This window comes from Anser brachyrhynchus (assembly GCF_964034855.1).
Source record: "Anser brachyrhynchus genome assembly, chromosome: 1".
In the NCBI taxonomy this organism is placed as follows: Eukaryota; Metazoa; Chordata; class Aves; order Anseriformes; family Anatidae; genus Anser; species Anser brachyrhynchus.
Window position 1 is genome coordinate 43,847,373 of NC_137694.1, and position 16,844 is coordinate 43,864,216.

The 16,844-nt window shown below is 51.3% G+C and overlaps 1 protein-coding gene and 1 long non-coding RNA gene across 4 annotated transcripts in view; one reads left to right on the plus strand and one right to left on the minus strand.

Annotated features, from left to right (window-relative positions):
- The window catches only part of TCF20 (transcription factor 20), a 119,982-nt gene extending 111,520 nt beyond the window's left edge, over positions 1-8,462 (minus strand). For 2 of the 3 annotated variants that reach the window (XM_080575578.1, XM_080575577.1), the window contains exon 1: positions 8,240-8,461. The gene's annotated coding sequence lies outside the window, so the exon portion shown is untranslated. Of the gene's footprint in view, positions 1-8,239 lie in introns of all 3 variants that reach the window. The other variant, XM_080575572.1, reaches the window with a different exon arrangement.
- LOC308187540 lies at positions 202-12,731 on the plus strand. Its single transcript, XR_013944766.1, has 2 exons — positions 202-7,870; positions 9,780-12,731. It is a non-coding gene; the product is annotated as an uncharacterized lncRNA (long non-coding RNA).
- The last annotated feature ends 4,113 nt before the right edge of the window (positions 12,732-16,844 follow it).

A 16,844-nucleotide genomic window follows, 5' to 3' on the forward strand; every position in this document is an offset into this window, starting at 1 on the left:
ACGGCTCGGGCTTTCCAGCCTCAGCTCCCCTTCCCTCCTGTCCTCTGGCTACGAGAGCCACAGCCAGCACCTGGGGCCGGGGTGCTCCACAGGACACACGCTGCAGGGGGCTGAGCTCAAAATGGCAGTCAGCAATGAGCAGGGCGGTGAGAAAGTCCAAGAGAAACTGCAAGGTAAAAACAAGCGCCTTCTCTTACAAGAAATGACTCCATCGCGTGGTTAGATCCATCACCCCATATGCTGGGTCACGGCGGTGCCGCGCGAGCACGCTGCTATTATCTGTTTGCAACCACATCTCGGTCGGTCTTTCTGCTTAATGCACGAAAAGCAGAGCTAATCAGATTCACTCCTTCTTTCTGCTTAATGTCTTCAGTTCCCAAGCAGGCTCTGCGCTGCCTCAAGTGATGCTCAACTAACACTAGCCAGGAGCACGCAGTGCAAAAGAAGATGGAACTACCTATTAATTTTAGCCCTTCTTTCCATCTATTATGGCTGAAATTCCTTCTGCACTTGAAGCTTTGCAAACAAGAGTCAGGAAATTCCCATTTCCCTCTCTACGCCACACCCGGCTTATGCATGAGCTCCCTCCTCCAAGCTGCTCCTCCCGTGGTATCTGGGCAATTAATTACAGCACAGACCTATCGGGCTTTCCTCTCACCCTCAGGGACAGCTTTTTTTTAGGTATTTCCTGGCTGGGAACCACCACAGAAGGATGTCTTCTGCTGGCACCGTAACGCCCTCTCTTGCTAATCTACCCAAAGTGACCACCATGTGCTCTCCTCCCTCTATTCCCTCAACACTATTTGATTACTGCAGTCCTGCACGTGAACTCTAACGCACCCTCAGCATTTCCAGAGTGAGGACACAGCAGCTTCGAACAGGGCCCAGGCATGGCTGCTCCTCTCCTGCATTTTGCCACCCTTTGCAAGGCAACTGGAGCATTGCTGGGAGTCAGCTGCGATGCCTTCACCTGCACCAGAGAGACCACTGCAACCACGAAGGCCCCAAACTGGGCAGATAACATGAAAACTCAGCAGAAAGATGCAGGAGAAGAACGGCGTGCAGAAACACCCATGATCACGAGCCAGATTGCGCAGCACAGGAGAGTCACCCATTGCAAGTACAATGGAAAGAGTTGCCAGAACAGCAACAAAAATCAGCAAGTATTTACAAGAGATGAGAAAGAGATGTAGGTGGAAGGCAAAAGTGCCAGGATACATATCTCTATCCAGAAGGTATAAAAAAAATAACAGAGACTGCAGAGATGAAGGCACAAGCAGCCCCCGCACCTGCACACAGCCCCCACCTGATACCCACTGCATCAGCCAGATCAACGGCAGCACCTGAGAAGACCCCAACTATCCAGCTCCTTCACCAGCATCTTCCTCGAGTCTGCGTGCAAGGGGGTGGAAGAAAAACATACCTCGCAATGAGGTTACTTACAGCGTTTTTCTCTACTGCCCCTCTACTATAAATGTGGGGTGGGTTTTTTTTTGTTTGTTTTTAATAGTGCAGCTGGCTTATAAGCGTGTCAGATTTATAAAAACATATCCTTGAAAACAAAGCCACTTTGTGCTCAGCATATCCAGTGGCACCATTATTTATTATCAGTACACTGGTTCTTTCCTTTATTCATTCCATCCCTGGAACAAACCCACTGTAACAGCCACCCAGTGTATAATCTTCACATGTACAGCAACGCAACCCCACAATAATCCTTCTCTTCCCATAATGTCTTCAAATTCCAATGAGAAGAATTTAGGCTTAAATGCTTAAAAAAAAAAGGAAAGAAAAAAGAAAACTGCAGCAGGATACCAGTCTCTAACAACTCTCAAGTTGGAGCAAATTCCCCCATCCCTCCCTATTTCTGTTTGGAAATGGCTGCACAAACATCTCCAGTTTGTGCAACACACCAATTGCAACCTGTCCCTCCCTCAGTCGGTCCACACACGCATGGGCCCCCTGCACCCCGCTGCTTTTGGCAAACAACTCTTTAGTGGCATCATCTTCAACTCCACGCTTTATAAAATTCAGCAGACAGACACGTATCTGCTCCTTTAGTCATAAAGCAATCACCGAAGGCCAAGAGGTGTCTCCGTCTCGCCTCCCAAATGCGCGCTCTGACCCGCGCCGTGCCCCCGCTAAGTACACACGTGGGCCACACGTGCCTCTTCCCTGCCGTCAGTGAAGGATGAGGCAGAAACACCGAAAACAAAGGCAAAGCTGAGGCAGAAATGCTGTTCGCATCATTCAGTGGAAGCAAAGTTCTCCTTGGCCCCCTCCCAAGGAGCTTTGCCTACTGCCCTACACATACACGTGCAGCCCAGCCGCGTCCCCTGCTGCTACCAAAGCCCCGCGCTGAAGGAACCCCGCCGAGGTCACCCACCCAGGCTGACGTCTGAGCTTCAGCACACCCCTGGTTTCATCCCCAGAGCAAGACAACACCGTTCTGAGCTGCCTCGGCAGCACCCCACAAGGCTTTCCCAGTACCTGCTGGCGCCTGAAAATTATTAGAGCGGTTGCCTCTGGGGCCACCGCAGTCGACGTCTGAAAGATGGAGGGGTGTTTTCCTGGCAGCGTGGTACCCAGCTTCGGACCTGGCTCACCACGGACGTGCAGAAAGCTCTCCAGACATCACCCTGCCCTTGCCATCCATCCCAGACCTCAAGGACTCCCTGGCCCCACCAGCTCTGCCTGAGCAGCACCACTGCCACACGCGGCGATGCTCTTCCCCAGCCCACAGCTGTCCTCTCCTAGGGGAGGGCTGCGGCTACTGTTCTCTAAGCCCTTTCATATCCTTAGGCTCTGTCTGTTAGCAAATACCCTAATAACAGTGGGCTCTTCTCCTGGGGAGGTGGTGAAACTCAACCTTTTCCTTTTCCCTTTGGAAAGCACAGCTTGGAAACGGGATCAGCATCTGGAAGCACACACGAGTTGATCCCAGAGAAAGAATGAGAGGAGCGAGGGGAAGGGAGGGAGCCGAGAACGAAGACTGAGGGCGAGGTTTCACGTTACAGCTGAACCAGGCTAACAGTTCACCGCTGCCAAAAGAGGGGGGCCCCACTTCCACCTTTCTTTCATTCCCTACCTTTCACTTCTGGCAACACGAATCTCGCCCCTCCCTCACAGCAGCTCTGGTACTAGCCTGAACCTGGTGAGCAGGTTCAGCTCTTTTATGTTTTTTTTTTTCCTAAATATTTTCAGCCAAGTCAGTTTTCCGAAAGCTGCACAAACCGAACCCGTGTAGCACCAGAGCTGCACAAGGCAAGGCACGACCACCCCTCCTGGACGGAGCCGGCAGCCAGACTGGTTCGGCCACAGCGACAAAACCCACCCTGGGCTGCACGAACCTGTGGTGCCACCAGACAAGGACACCGGCCAGCACAAGAGAAGCGGTCGACCTGAAAAGCCTGCAATAGATATGTTTGCTAATAATCTTAAAACATGAGGTTTTACCTGTTACTAGGCTCTACCTACCGGTAGCCTTCCTGAACTGGATGGTGAAGGCAGCCGTGAAGGTAACGACTGACATTAAAACTGAGCAGACCCAAACCAGACAAAAATAGGGGTGGTACTGCAGGATCTCCAATAATAATTCTGCCTCTTTTTAAATTAGACTCTTAATATCAAACAAGATGGCTGCCTTCATCACTATGCTCAGAAATGTCTGTTTCCATTACAAATCTAACAATTAGTTTCAGGGTGCTTGTGGTAAAGCATTTTTCTTTCCCCATCAGCTTCTACATCAGATGAACAAAATAATGCAGTTCTCTTCGATTTTAAAAAAAAATAAAATCAAGCTCATATTACTTCAGTCTTTCTTCCCTTCCACCTCCTCAGCTCAATTACTAAAAGCAATTTACAGACAATAAATGCAACTTCACAGCTGCTTGTATGAAGCATTCCCTTTATTTTATAGATGAGGAGGATACAGTCTACACAGAAATTAATATCAGCGAGGTCTGCTTCAAAGCTGGGTAAGGAAGAGGAGCAGACAAACTCTTAAAGAATACAGATCATGCCTGCACGCCAGTAAAACCAGTAATGAAGGGTTAGGGATGTCACCAGTGGGGTGTCAATTCCTTGAACCTATCTGCTGAAGTGCAGCAACAAATAAAAGCCTGCTTTGGGGTGCTGCTTTTCGGTTTTATTCAGTTTTATTGGGTTCATGCACAATCACCAGGAACAGAGGATTTGCAGCTAGAAACTCTGCGTGCATCGTTTTGCCAGCGAAACCACGCCAGCCAGGAGAGAGCCCAGCGCTTCGTCGTAGCCTCACGGGCTTCCACAGGACCTGGGCCTGCTGCTAAAATCGCCACCCGCGACTTGGAGAAAGCACCGGGAGTAGCACCGCCAGAGAGAGAAAAAAAAAAAAAAGTGCAGGCACTCTTGCGATGCTAACTGCTCCTTCAGGTGTGATAAAAACGCACGGCCAACTCTCCTCCCTCCACGCCTCCCTGGCTGCCGGAGCCACGCGCCGGCGCGCACAGGCCAGCGCCGGGCCTGAGTCACCTGCACAGGCCCCAGGGGTCCCGGCTCTGTGACAGACCGGGGCACTGGTGCTGGAGACGAAGGCAGTGTTAATTTTGGCACTCCTTAATCACGTTTGCTAGCAAACCTAACGCCGCTGGGTCAGTAAATCCACCCTCCTCCATCCACCCCAGCGGGCCTGTCTTGACGCCTTCCCCCCTTCAGCCAACAGCTCCGTGTTTCCGTATCCCTGACCGACACGGGCTGGTTTTTGTACAACTACAGCCCTTGGAAAACTGATTTAGGATTAAATTCGTTTCTAGCCTGCATACGAATACCAAGCACGCTTAAACCAATGGGGCACTGGGGGCTTCTCTACTTGACTAGCTTAAAACCAGAAGCCGTATCATGCATGCATCAAAGAACAGATAGGTGTCAAGAAGGCCCCAAAACCTACTGAAATAAAGCCAACACAAGAGATTTGGAATTGTAAGATCTCTCACACAGGGAGAGCTGGTAAACGCCAACCCATTTCTAGCAGGGCTGCCATTTTCTCCATTTTCGCTGCAGCAAGCACTGAGGTTCGTGCCTATTCCACCCGGTCCCACAACGCCATCGCAGCCCAGCACTACCGTGGAAAGCGGCTGTGAAGATGCAGCCGCTGCAGGAGGCACCTGCCCCAGCAAGGACTTCACACGCAGACCTCACAGCATGTGTGCCCCTTACGCACACGGCCTGGGGTGCCCACACTACCCCAGCAAGCCCCGAGACCTCCCAGCAGCTGTAGGACAGCAGGAGGGGAGAGGTGGCCTGCTGGAGTCCGGACCTCCACGACCAGACCGCCACGTCCAGACCTCCACAAGCAGACCTCCACGACCACCACCATCCCATCCCCTCAGCCTCCGGCCAGGCCCCAGCACCCTTCCTTCCCTCTCCCAAACTCTTCCAAAGGGGATGGACCGGAGAAGATGGGATTGGCTCAGGCTGAGAATTTCATTTCTGAGCTTGGGAGATCTGCGGCGGAGACGGAGCCACTGATATTTTTCTAATATAAGGAACATATAAGATGCCTAGAATTTGATAGCTGCTTTTTAATTAAATTGAAATAAGTAAATCACAGCCCGTTGCCATGGAGAATGAACAGACACAGCCTCTTGACTCCAGGGCAGGATCAAGCAGGAGAGGCAGACAAGGCTGTGAAATTAAAAACACCTATTTTAAAGCAAATGGTCTTGATAATTAGCAAAAAATGTGGCATAGGGAAATAATATAACCATATGGCAGGAAGTGGTTTTCAAGGTGAACTACAAAGCTGTTTTAAATAAATGAATAAACTGCTGGAGCTGCTGGGTCACTCGCAGAACCATATACGCAGGATTAGACGTCATTTAAAAAAATATACAACAAAAAAAAAAGTAATTAGCTCTTCTTTTCACTTTCCTGCCTGTAGTCTACATCTGTGTTTGTTCTTATTTTTAAGGACTTGTTTCAAGCGATTAACGTTTGCACCTATTTGCAGCTACCAGCGAGCCGTCAAACTCGCGCGTTTTCAAAAGCCTTGCAGCTCACCCTGAAGCGAGAACCAAGTTTGTAGGATATAAAACCTTTTATCTCTACCTCGGTGTCATTACACAATCCCAGCCAGGTCATCCGACGCTAATAATCGCTCCTGAAGCCGCGCGTCTCCGCGATGACTTCCGCGACAGAGAGAGAGCCGGGGGGGTCACGCACACCACGCGCCGGACCCCGCGATGCCCCGCTGCAGAAGAGGAGCTCGGAGGGACGGGGAGGCTGAGCGCGGCATCCCCCCTGCTCCTGCTCCTGCCCGCTGCCAGCTCACCCTTCAAAGGCTGTGCGCGAAGAGGGGGCCGGAGAGTTTGTGCTGCTCCTGCTCTGCAGGCAGGCTGTCTCGTGGCCGTTGTCCCTGCCCTCTCAAACCCCTTCTGGTCTGCTCAGATATGAAAGGCGCACAGCGAGAGGCTCCCTCATTACCTTTCTGAGCCCAGACAGAGCAAACCTGGGCGAGACTGTCTTACGGTTTCCAGCGAGCATATGGCCAAAGTGCATCAAATTCATAATAGCTTAAAAATACTTGAAATAAATTCTACCCGATGACTCAGTTTCAAAAATGTGCCGTGCATATTTTTTTTTTAAAGGGAAGGGACAGACAAACTAATCTTCACTTCAAACCTCTCGCCCAGTCTAGGGCAAAAACCAACCTTTCCTCCTTATTTTGTAAGGGCACAAGCTGGCAGCCACAGCCATTAGTCTTCCACGGCAGCTAATGACCCACACGAAGCAAACTGTCAGGATCCCAGTCCAGGCCCTTGTGACACAGCTGGTTACATTAAAAACAGTCATATCTTCAGCGCTAATCAGCAGAAGCTGAGCTGGCTATTGACAGATTCTCCCCTGGTCCGTCCCCCCCATGACCAAGAAACAGCCTGCACAGGGAAGGGAGCCAGGATAGGAACTGTAGATAAAAGAAGGGCTGGGGGAAAAAACAAGCCCTCACAATCAGTATTCCCTGCTCACCGTTTTGCCCCAAGTTTGGAGCGTTTACTGCTATAACTGAAGTCACACTAGGTAAGATTTGTAGCTTCCATTAAAAATAAACTCGAGGCCCAAGCCTGCACGAAGAAGCGCATAAACCTGCACATTGGGTCCACCCTGCAGAGTGCTGCCGAGGACCCCAGCGCCACGCCGGGCAAGCCCTGGGGCATGGGCAGCACGAAGGGGCCAGCTCTCAGTCCTCGAGCGCCGGACGCCCCGGCCCTGAACAGGGCAGCATCAACAGGGCTTGGTCCTGCCCTCAGAGGCACTGGGCACACAGGGGACAGCGGTGGCTTGCTCCTCCTCGCCCCTTAGCTTCTCTTGTTTTGAATTCTGATTTAAGGAGCGTTAGTTAGCACCAGCACGGCCAGCCCAGTGCCTTCCCTTGGAAGGGAACCGCGGTTTCTCCTCGGTCCCCACAAGCCAAGATAAGCGCTGGAAGGAAGCCACCGTCCCAGGGGCACTCCCAGCTGGACAGAGCCGGGGCACGCGGCCACCCAGCGCACGAGGAAGACGCTGGCCGAGCTCAGGAGTGGATTATTTCAGTATCACAGCAGCGAGGGTCACGGGCCAAGAAGGAAATTGAAAAAGGAGAACAACAACAACAACAAGAAGCAGCTGGCCTCCGACGCCAGCTCCGGCCGTGCCACCGTCTCCGCTCCCAGCAGGGTCTCCGGCCCGAAGCCTTTGTCGCCGGAGGACGGCGTCACCCGCGTGTCACCCACGGGCACTGTCGACAACTTCAAGTCACGGTCCCGGCGGGCACGTACGTCCCAGGGAAAAGGCAGCTGGTGCCAGGACGGTGCTTTAACAGGACATGGGATCACCGCAACGCTCATCCCAGAAGGTCAGGGTGGGCTGGGGGGGCATGCAAGGAGGGGGGAAGCGACGCACGGGGCTGCACAGCGCTCCCCATAAAGCATCCACGCGTGGGGAAGGAAGCAAGCGGCGGGGCACGGCGGCCGGGACACCCACGGAGCCCGTGACCGAGGCACCCCACAGCACGCGTGGGGCCCCCAATTCCCCACAGATATAGGGGATATGGGGGGGGGGGGGGCTGGTGTTGCGGCTGCCGTACCCAAACCCACAGCAAACCCCGCGCACCGAGGGAGGGGGGGGTGGAGGGGAAGAGAATAAAAAGTCACCTCCAGCGGGGAGAAGGGGGGAGGACCCGGACCCGGCCCCGGCCCCGCCGCCCCCCGTGCCCCCCGCTCACCTGGCGGGGCCGCCCCTCACCGTGCCATGGCGGCACGGCCCGGCCCGGCCCGGCCCTTCCCGCGGCGGGGAGCGGGGCTCCCGGTTCTTTGTTGCGCGGCGGGGAGCGGGGCACGGATCCTGTCACGTCATGTGACCCGCCGGGGGTGTCGGCTTTTTTTTTTTTTTTTTCCCTCCTTTTTCTTTTTTTTGGCTTTATTTATTTATTATTTATTCCTTCCCTCCCTCCCTCCCTCCCTCCCTCCCTCCCCCCCACCCCAGCCCGCCCGCCCAGCCGCCCACCCTTCGGGCCGTGAGGTGGCTGCCGGCGGAGCGGCGGCGGCCGGGGAGGAGGAGCCGCGGGCGGGGAGGGCTCCCTCGGCGGGGCCGGCGGCGGCTCGGGCTCGGGCTGGGGCTCGGGGGCGGGCTCCGGCGTCGCCCAGCGCTGCCTGCGGGCGGCGGCGGGGCAGGGCCGGGCCCGTGCCCGTGTCCCGGGGCCTGGCGCCGCTCCCCCGGGCCGGGAGGGCCCGAGCTGGGCCTGCCCCCGGCGGGGGTGGGTGTCGGGCGCTGCCCGGGCCGCCGCAGGGGGTTTTGTCGTTTAAGAGCCCCGCAGGGGTTTCTCGTCGGCCTGTCGGCTCCTTTTTGTGCGTGGTTTTGGGGATTTGGTGCTTGGTGGTTTTTATTTTGGAGCCGTGCGAGATTTCCGTGTCTGGCGCCTCACGCAGCTGGCCGCTCCGGGCAGCCTTCGGTCCCCTCCTGTTGTGCGTTGGGCTCCTCTGTGGCTCTCCGCGCCCCACAGCACCAGCTTCCCCACGAGCTGGAGCCAAAACACATCACGCTGCCAAGCCGGGCCACACATGGGAAGCGCGCACTGCGTATTCCGATCAGAAACAGCTCAGAAAAGCTGGGACTCCTTCGTCAAGTACAGCCACAAATGCAATGCGCGGCTTCCCCTCAGCTCAATCCCCAAGGTGGCTCTTACCCCAACACCAGCTTTCTAGGCACCACGACTGACGCACAAACATGGCAGCCCACGAGCCAGAGCCTCGGCGAGAGCACTCAGGCCATAAAACCGCCTCCGTAAAGCTGATGCGCTCAGCAGCCGCCCAGACCACACCAAGGAGCCGCGAGGCTCGGCCAGCCCTGCCGGGACTCCTACACCTGCTCCGAGGGGAGCGCTGGCGGCTGCTCTACCACCGAGGTCACGCTTTGGCAAAACACGTAGGTGCCTGCTGCGTTAAAGACGCAACAGCAGCCAGAGCAATTTTAGAAAATCATTTTTTTCAAGGAATCAAATTTTGTTTGGTGTTTGTCCAGTGCGACCGATGTTAAAAAGGTCTGGCAAAGTCTCCGACCACATTAGCTTGCTGCCAATTTGTTTTTCTGCTCTTAATTTTAGAGTCTACTGTAACATTCCCCCTCCCGCGACCACATTTCCCTGATAGCGATAATATTACATGCTAAAATCCACACACAAATTAATCTTTTAAATGACAATCTCCATTTGAAAGATTTTTTCCCCACTGCCTCTCCTCCTAACCTTCAGCCTCTCCCTTTCCCAGCTCATTACAGGAAGCAAATCTGCAGATGAAAACATGAAATAGAACCAGATCCCGCCAGAGCATCAAACATGAAATACGCCAGCGCCGCTCCACAGACGGCATAATCAATGCCCTTCTTCCCACAGCAAAACCACCGAAATTCTTTGTTCCTGCGCATAGTCGTCCCAAATCGCTACAGTTCATCACTTCCTCCAGCAGATGAGATACCCCCCCAGAAACCATGTGAGTGAAAACGAATAATTGCCATCTTAGAATGAGTGCGTACAGGCAGCCAATAAAGGACAGAAACACAAACTCATCATTAGCAGAATGTTGTGTTGGAAAATAACAACCCTCGCCCCTCAGTCCTTATCCCAAAGGAGACCTGCAAAATACTCCCAGAAGATAAATCTCATAATTTAAACTTGTCAGCCCCTAGATACTGAAACTCATGGGTTTAACAGAGGTGTTGCTTTCCTAGCCCATTGCAGCCTCCCTGCTGACCTCTCCCTTTGTCACCCGCACAAACAACCCTTTCTTCACTAGTGGTCCAGCAGAGAACTAGCAGCTTGTCAGTCACTTCTGCTCACACCCTTTTGCACTCCATAGGTGCTCCTTTTTTTTTTTTCTCAAGTGGTCAAATTGATTAATATAATTAGATTAAACTAAGAGCAATTGCATCTAGCCTGTAGTTAGCTTGAATTTTGCTGCTTTCTGTCAGATCTGATAAAAAGACCCTGAGCCCAAAAGCTTGTTTGCTTTTTCCAGTTATATCAGTTGATCTAATAAAAGATATTACCTTTCTCCACAAACCTTGCTTCCCTAGGATCTTCAGACCATCACAGCTACAACAACAACACTTTTACTGTCTTGCCTGCTCTAACTGATTCTTCTAGATTCTCTTATCTATAAAATAGAATAAGATAAAACATATTCTGTATCGATTCTTATGCTGTTTTCACAACCATAATATTCAAGTACCTTCTAGGACTACATTAACTGATCAACTGTCACGTGTAGGGTTTGTTTTTCTTTGTCTTGTTCTCTCTCCCCAGGAAGAAAATGATGCACAGAGCAGTGTTTTGGTTCTGTGAGTTGCTTTTTTTTCCCTCCTCTATTCTTGTTGCTCTGCATTTGTACCAGAGAAAATGAGGATGATGGCAATTTCTGTGATAGACCTTATTTCCCAGGGAAGTTAATTTCAGAGTGTTGAGCCACCCGTAGAAAGATGTCTCCTGCACAACGGAACATTATAATATGTCATTCCCAACCAGAGAAAAGCTAATCTGTATTCTTGACACTTGGGACAGAAACTTCCTAAGAAAAAAACAGCTTTTTCCCTTCTCCAGAAAAAGAGTTTTGACCCGTGATCCTCAGTATGCGAGGTTCCGACAGATTGCTGCGAAATATTAACATACAGGCCAGCACTCTGTACAGCTATAAACAGGAATGTCTGGAAACCACAAAGGGTAACATACCTTTTAATCGCACTGAAACACGCGGCCATAGGGCTGCTGGGAGGGAGACGGTGGAAATAAATTATTTCATGCTAAAACACAGAGAGCGTTTACTCATGTGTAAGGAGTCACGCTGCCGCTCCTCAGAGAGGAACCCTAAGCAATCCCACGTGTCTGAAAGGCAGTAGGTACAACATACGAGCTACTGAAAGGTAGAAACTGAGGTGAAGAGAGGAATCATCTGTGCTCAAGCACTGAAAGCAGAAATACCAGAAGACCTCAGGGAGACAGTAGACAGCAGATTTAATATGTTTTTGCAATGTGATACGGCAGCAAAAATCATGCAGTTAATTTAATTTGGGGTTGTAAAGGCAGAGACCTCTTCTCAGAGATATAGGCGATAGTCCCATTTTTTAATATAGTGGCAAGACCGCAGTTTGAAGACATGTTTAGTTCTGGACAGCTCGGTGCTAGCTAGATGTCAACAACTTGGAGGGAAATAAATAAAAAAAAAGGAACATAAAATGATAAAAAAGCTGGAAGGGATTACAGTGTGTGTAGGTTGGCCAAATAACAACTGTGAAGAGCATCATGGGAATTGTGTGCGAGAATTTCAGGGTGCAGAAACACCAGGGAGCGAGAAAGGCTGCTTAGGGTTGTCCGATGGAGTATAAATGATATCCATGTAAATGAAATGAAGCAAAGGAATCATTAATCTGCAAGACAGCATCTCAGAGGAGCTCCCATCACCTGAGTCACAGAAGACAATCAAGAAACAGTGACTGCAGGAAGGGATTAGATGAGGACGGCGTGCCTGTGGGCTGTCTCATCCCTGCCCGTCTAGCTGCTCGCTAACTGGGACATCTGCAGAGCAATAGGTCCCAGCCCTGTACATCGTGGAAACTTTCCCTTTGAACTCCATTGCTGGAGATACTTGAAGACCAAAATAACCATGCTAAGTTCCAGCAGGTGACCATGGAAGGAGTGCTGTATTCACAGCGATCCAGGGGGTGAAAAACTTCAGAGTTTTTCCCTTTTACCACTGGGATTTTCTGGAGATGTCACTGGCTCATCGTCTGGTAAGGACGGCGGTGACACCACTCCTGTGTTTTAATATTGTCATCATGACGTTCTCTTGGATTACACAGAGCTTTGAGTTGTTGTCCTGGGCAGCACTCACCTCTTCCAAAAAGTCTGTGGCACCCAGAGATATTAATTGAAATGAAAAAATAAAAATAAAAATCAGAGGCTTTATTATTCCTTAATTAGAGTAATGAGATCAAAGCAAGTCCTTTTTCTAACACAGTAGGAAAGCCAACTTGAACTTGAAGCCATACCACCTCTATATCACGTTGTGCCATCACATATCCCGGCCTCCTAGCACAGGAACCCGACAGCACAGTATGTCGCTCCCAACCAGGGCTGACACACCGCGATGCCGTCCATCCTGAATGTACCACACACGCATTGCTGAAAAAAAAATAAAAAATAAAAGCCCAGACGATTTTATAAATGTTCTGTAATGGGTTTGAATGTCTTCCCTTGCTGGGCCTGTATTTTTTTAACAACACCCTTAGGGAGGCATGTGCAGCGATAATTATCAGTCCAACCGTACACAAAGCACACAATGGTATAGCCTTCCGTAACTGTTGACATTAAACAGCTTTTCTATACATAGAAATGTCACAATCTCCGTGAAGGAAACCTCTCTACTTATTTACTGAAATGAATAACATGGCCTGCCACACACAAGCATACAGCAAATACAAGCTCGCTAATATTTGGGCTTGAGATAGTCTCGTAATGAGTTGCTGAAGCATACGCTGAAATGAATTCATCACCCCCCCAGTGTATCGCGGACCTCTGACTGTTTCACTTGCACTCTGCCTAGTGGCCCGTCTTCCTCTGGACAACATATGCGACAAACCTCTCTGTAATTTCATGCACTTACTTGCGGGGTTGGTTTTTGGTTTTTGGTTTTAATCAAAAAAGGGAAGTGTTTTCTTCTTTAAACGTAGCGTTTGTCTAGTGTTAGGACTGGCAGTGTCAGCTCTGAAAATTCAAGATTAATCAAGCAATTAAGAATTGATATCCAGTGACTTATCATGAGAGTTGCTGCATTCATTTTAGCTCCGCATGAACCCAAAATAGCTAACCTGATTTTTATGGACAGCAAGATTATTTTAAATCTTCTGGGGAGGAGGAGAAGAAGAGTTACAGCTCCTTTATTAAACTGATTTCTTCAAAACCCACACCTGCGTTTTGCACATTACTCAGCAGAGCTGGTGTGCAGAGAGAGCCATTCCCCAGAGCTGCCGTACTCCAGACTCACACCCTGCCTTGACCTGAATGAGTCTGAAAGCGTGCAGAAATCCCAAGGGAGCCAAAGCCGAGCTGAAGTTTTACTTTCTCTTCCCCACGTGCTAGCGCAGCGCAGCCCCGTGTGAATAAACAACCCAACCGGGCAGGAATTGCATCACATCGAGCCTGCGGTTTCCTTTCGAGTGTTGAAAAGAATGGCAAGCATTTCCATTCATCACGTAAGGACCAGCGCTGCTTCTCCTCACGCCTCCTGCTCCGGGAGCTCGGCGTTGGGGCGGTGAGGACAGCCCTGCCGTCCCTTCGCCCAAGCGCAGAGCACCTCTGTGAGCAGCTGCAGCCATTTCTCTTCCTTGTCTAAGCCCTCTCGACAAGCTCAGGAGCTTCTTCAGCAGTCAAAGAAGACTTTATGGGGTGGACGTGCAGTAATTCATCACATTCCCTCCATAAACATTTATTTGGGGAATTACAGCATAAGTAATTGGGCTTTCCGTGGCGATTTGGCTCTTACGAGCTTCCCTTATTGCCAGAACGGTGGGTGGCTCCCTCAAAGAGAGCAGCAACTGTCCTGCAGCTTGGCGACCGCAGCCAAGCAGATGTGAGCCTGATCAATACCTGCGTGAGAAACCAAAGATGAAAAGCAAAGTGCTGCGGAAACTCGTGGTAGAGACTCAGGGAGAAACTTTTTATTATTTTTTTCCCCTAGTTTGTAAAATTAAAGGGAGTTCAGCAACTCCTGTTTACCCAGCTACTGGCTCCCACCTGGACGACCTGGTGTAAGTAAGAATGTAGGAAGCTGAATTTTGCTCCCAGCTTTACCTCTGACCCTCTGCAATTTTGGACAAGTCATTTAACCTCCTGAGTCTCCATTTCTTCATGTATGAAGCTGAAATGCCGTACTGAGCCTAGCAAGGACTCTGAAATCACTGATTTTAATGGCACATGTCAGTGTAAAGCGCTGCTGGCAGCGTTACAGGGCTAATTCCCCCACAGCTGCGGTACAGGTATTTTGGGTACAATTATTGCCCCTGGAAGCGGCTAAAATTGTAGGCAGACCGGTCTTTCAGATGGGACAGAAAAGAGGCCCCGACTGGTTACCAAAAGACTCGGTGTTTTGGAGAAGCCCGTATGGTGGCTTTCCCCCGTTCACCCCGCTCCCGTTTGGCTAATTACATTCCGACTGCTTAAAGCAGGGCAGCCCAGCTGCCTGGCCCTACCAGCTGTATAGCCAAACCTTTGCGTGGCCGAGAGCTACAAAACACGAGCCGTGTACTTCAGAAGGAAAAGTGGAGCTCCAGGAGAGGTTCGTGGGCCGGTGAGGACAAAGCCTCCCCGCGGGCACGGGGCAGAGCAGGTGTGGGGTTACCCGCAGCAGCCATGCAGCCTGACCAGGCTCAGGAGCCTTCGTGAGTTTCCTGACAAAGCAAAGAGGAGCAGCATAAGTTGCGAAGGATTTTTTTTTAATTATTTTCTTTTTACCACAGACGCGCCTTAAATTTTCCCAAACCCAAGGTAAGACGTCCCTCCCAAAATGGTGAAATAAAGTGGTGGCAACTCGAAGCGGCCCCAACATCTGGCCAACGTCGTGTTCGGACACACGGGTACCTGATGAAGTCGTTTCTCCAGACTTCATGGATGCAGAGGAGGGGAAGGTCCTGTCCCCATGTCCCCACGGGTGCTGGTGGCACCCGGGCCGTGGCGCAGAGCTGTGGTGGTCAGGGGCACCCGCCGCAGAGGCAGAAGGCAGTCCTGGCGGGGGCTGTCCTGCGTGGCTGTAGGTGCCCACCCTAGGGGGTCTGCGGTCTGGGGGCTGCCGGGGGGGACGTGGGCAGGCAGGGGACAGGAGAGGGAGCAGAGAGGACCTAGGGCACCATCTGGTGGCTTCACTCACCGCCTTCCCTAAATCCCCGACGCGCAGGGTCACAGCGTTGCGTGGCCAAGGGCCGAAGGAACACCGGGTCCTTCCAGGAGACAGCCCAGCAGGACGAAGGGACCCCTGCCCTCGGCCCAGACTCGCACGCCCTTTGGGCGCTGCTGGGTGGGACGGTGGCCCAAACTACAGCAGTAATAACCATTTTTTTTGGGTGCTGTTCAGTGGAGCGCCTCCTTTTGTAAGGCTCAGCCCTAGCTAGGTCTTTAGACGCTATTGCCATAGAGATGATTAATGACAGTGATACCCACGAGAAGGGAAAAGAAGACAATTAGGAGACAGAAGCAAGGAAGGAGAACACAGAGGACTACAGCGTGGCCATGCATTTCATTGTAGTCACCCACCACAATGAGCTCTTTCTTGTCTACAGATAAAAGGCAAAATATAGCCGACGTACTTCATGCTGCAGAGCAGAACCCGTGCAAGTTTGTTCTCTACAGAAAAGGATGAAACCACCGACACGCTCACATGCGCTCCGTTTTTTGCCTTCTCAAAGGCAAAAAGGCTGGAAAGCGCTGTGGAGGGATTGTTTTAGGGACTGGATGATCTCAGTGCCACCAACGCCCCTTACAGCAACGCCAGCTAAGGCAACGTGCTGAGACACGGCATCCACCCCTCAGGACTGCGGGCTCGCTCCCGGTGGACAGGGCAAGGGCCCCTACTGCTAGCACAGCACCTCCTGTAGAGGAAAGCAGACGGTGCATTCCCACCTCACACCACCGCTTATTTTGATAACGTGTCTCCGCCTGCCTGAAATCCTGTCAATACAAAGGGATAATTTCCCTTAGCTTTCCCGGCGCCTGGGAATCAAAGATTACACCACCGTAACCTGACAGCGCGTTCTGCGCGCAGCAGCACCATGCTGGGGGAAGCGAGCAGAGCTGTGGCCCTCAGGGACGCGGTTTTAAAGAGGAATCCGTTCTCAACATTCAATTTAAAGCAAAATGTGGGCAATAAACACGGCTCAGTCATCAGCTCTGTCCTGCGTGGAGCTGGGGGAGCTGATCGTTAAATTTTCTTCCTTTTATTTATTATATGCATTGCTCCACACTTAAAAATGAGCTCCTTTCCTCTTCCTAATAACACTCATTTTCTGCATCTATTCTCATGGACCATAGAGCCAGGTGAGACAAAAAGAGCAAATGACTGGTTTTTTATTTTATTTTTCCTGAACAAATCTCAGCTATAAATAGCTATACCAATGTTATGTAAATTATATTTACGACTTTCTCCTACTGGTGCCTGAAGGCATTTCCTCATACCTCCTTGGAAAACTCTGTTGTATTTAAGAACACCGCTTCTCTCACAATCTTCTCCTTTACACCTTTCTCTCTCACAACCTCAGATGCCACTGCTGCTGCCCACGGTGCACGATGCCAA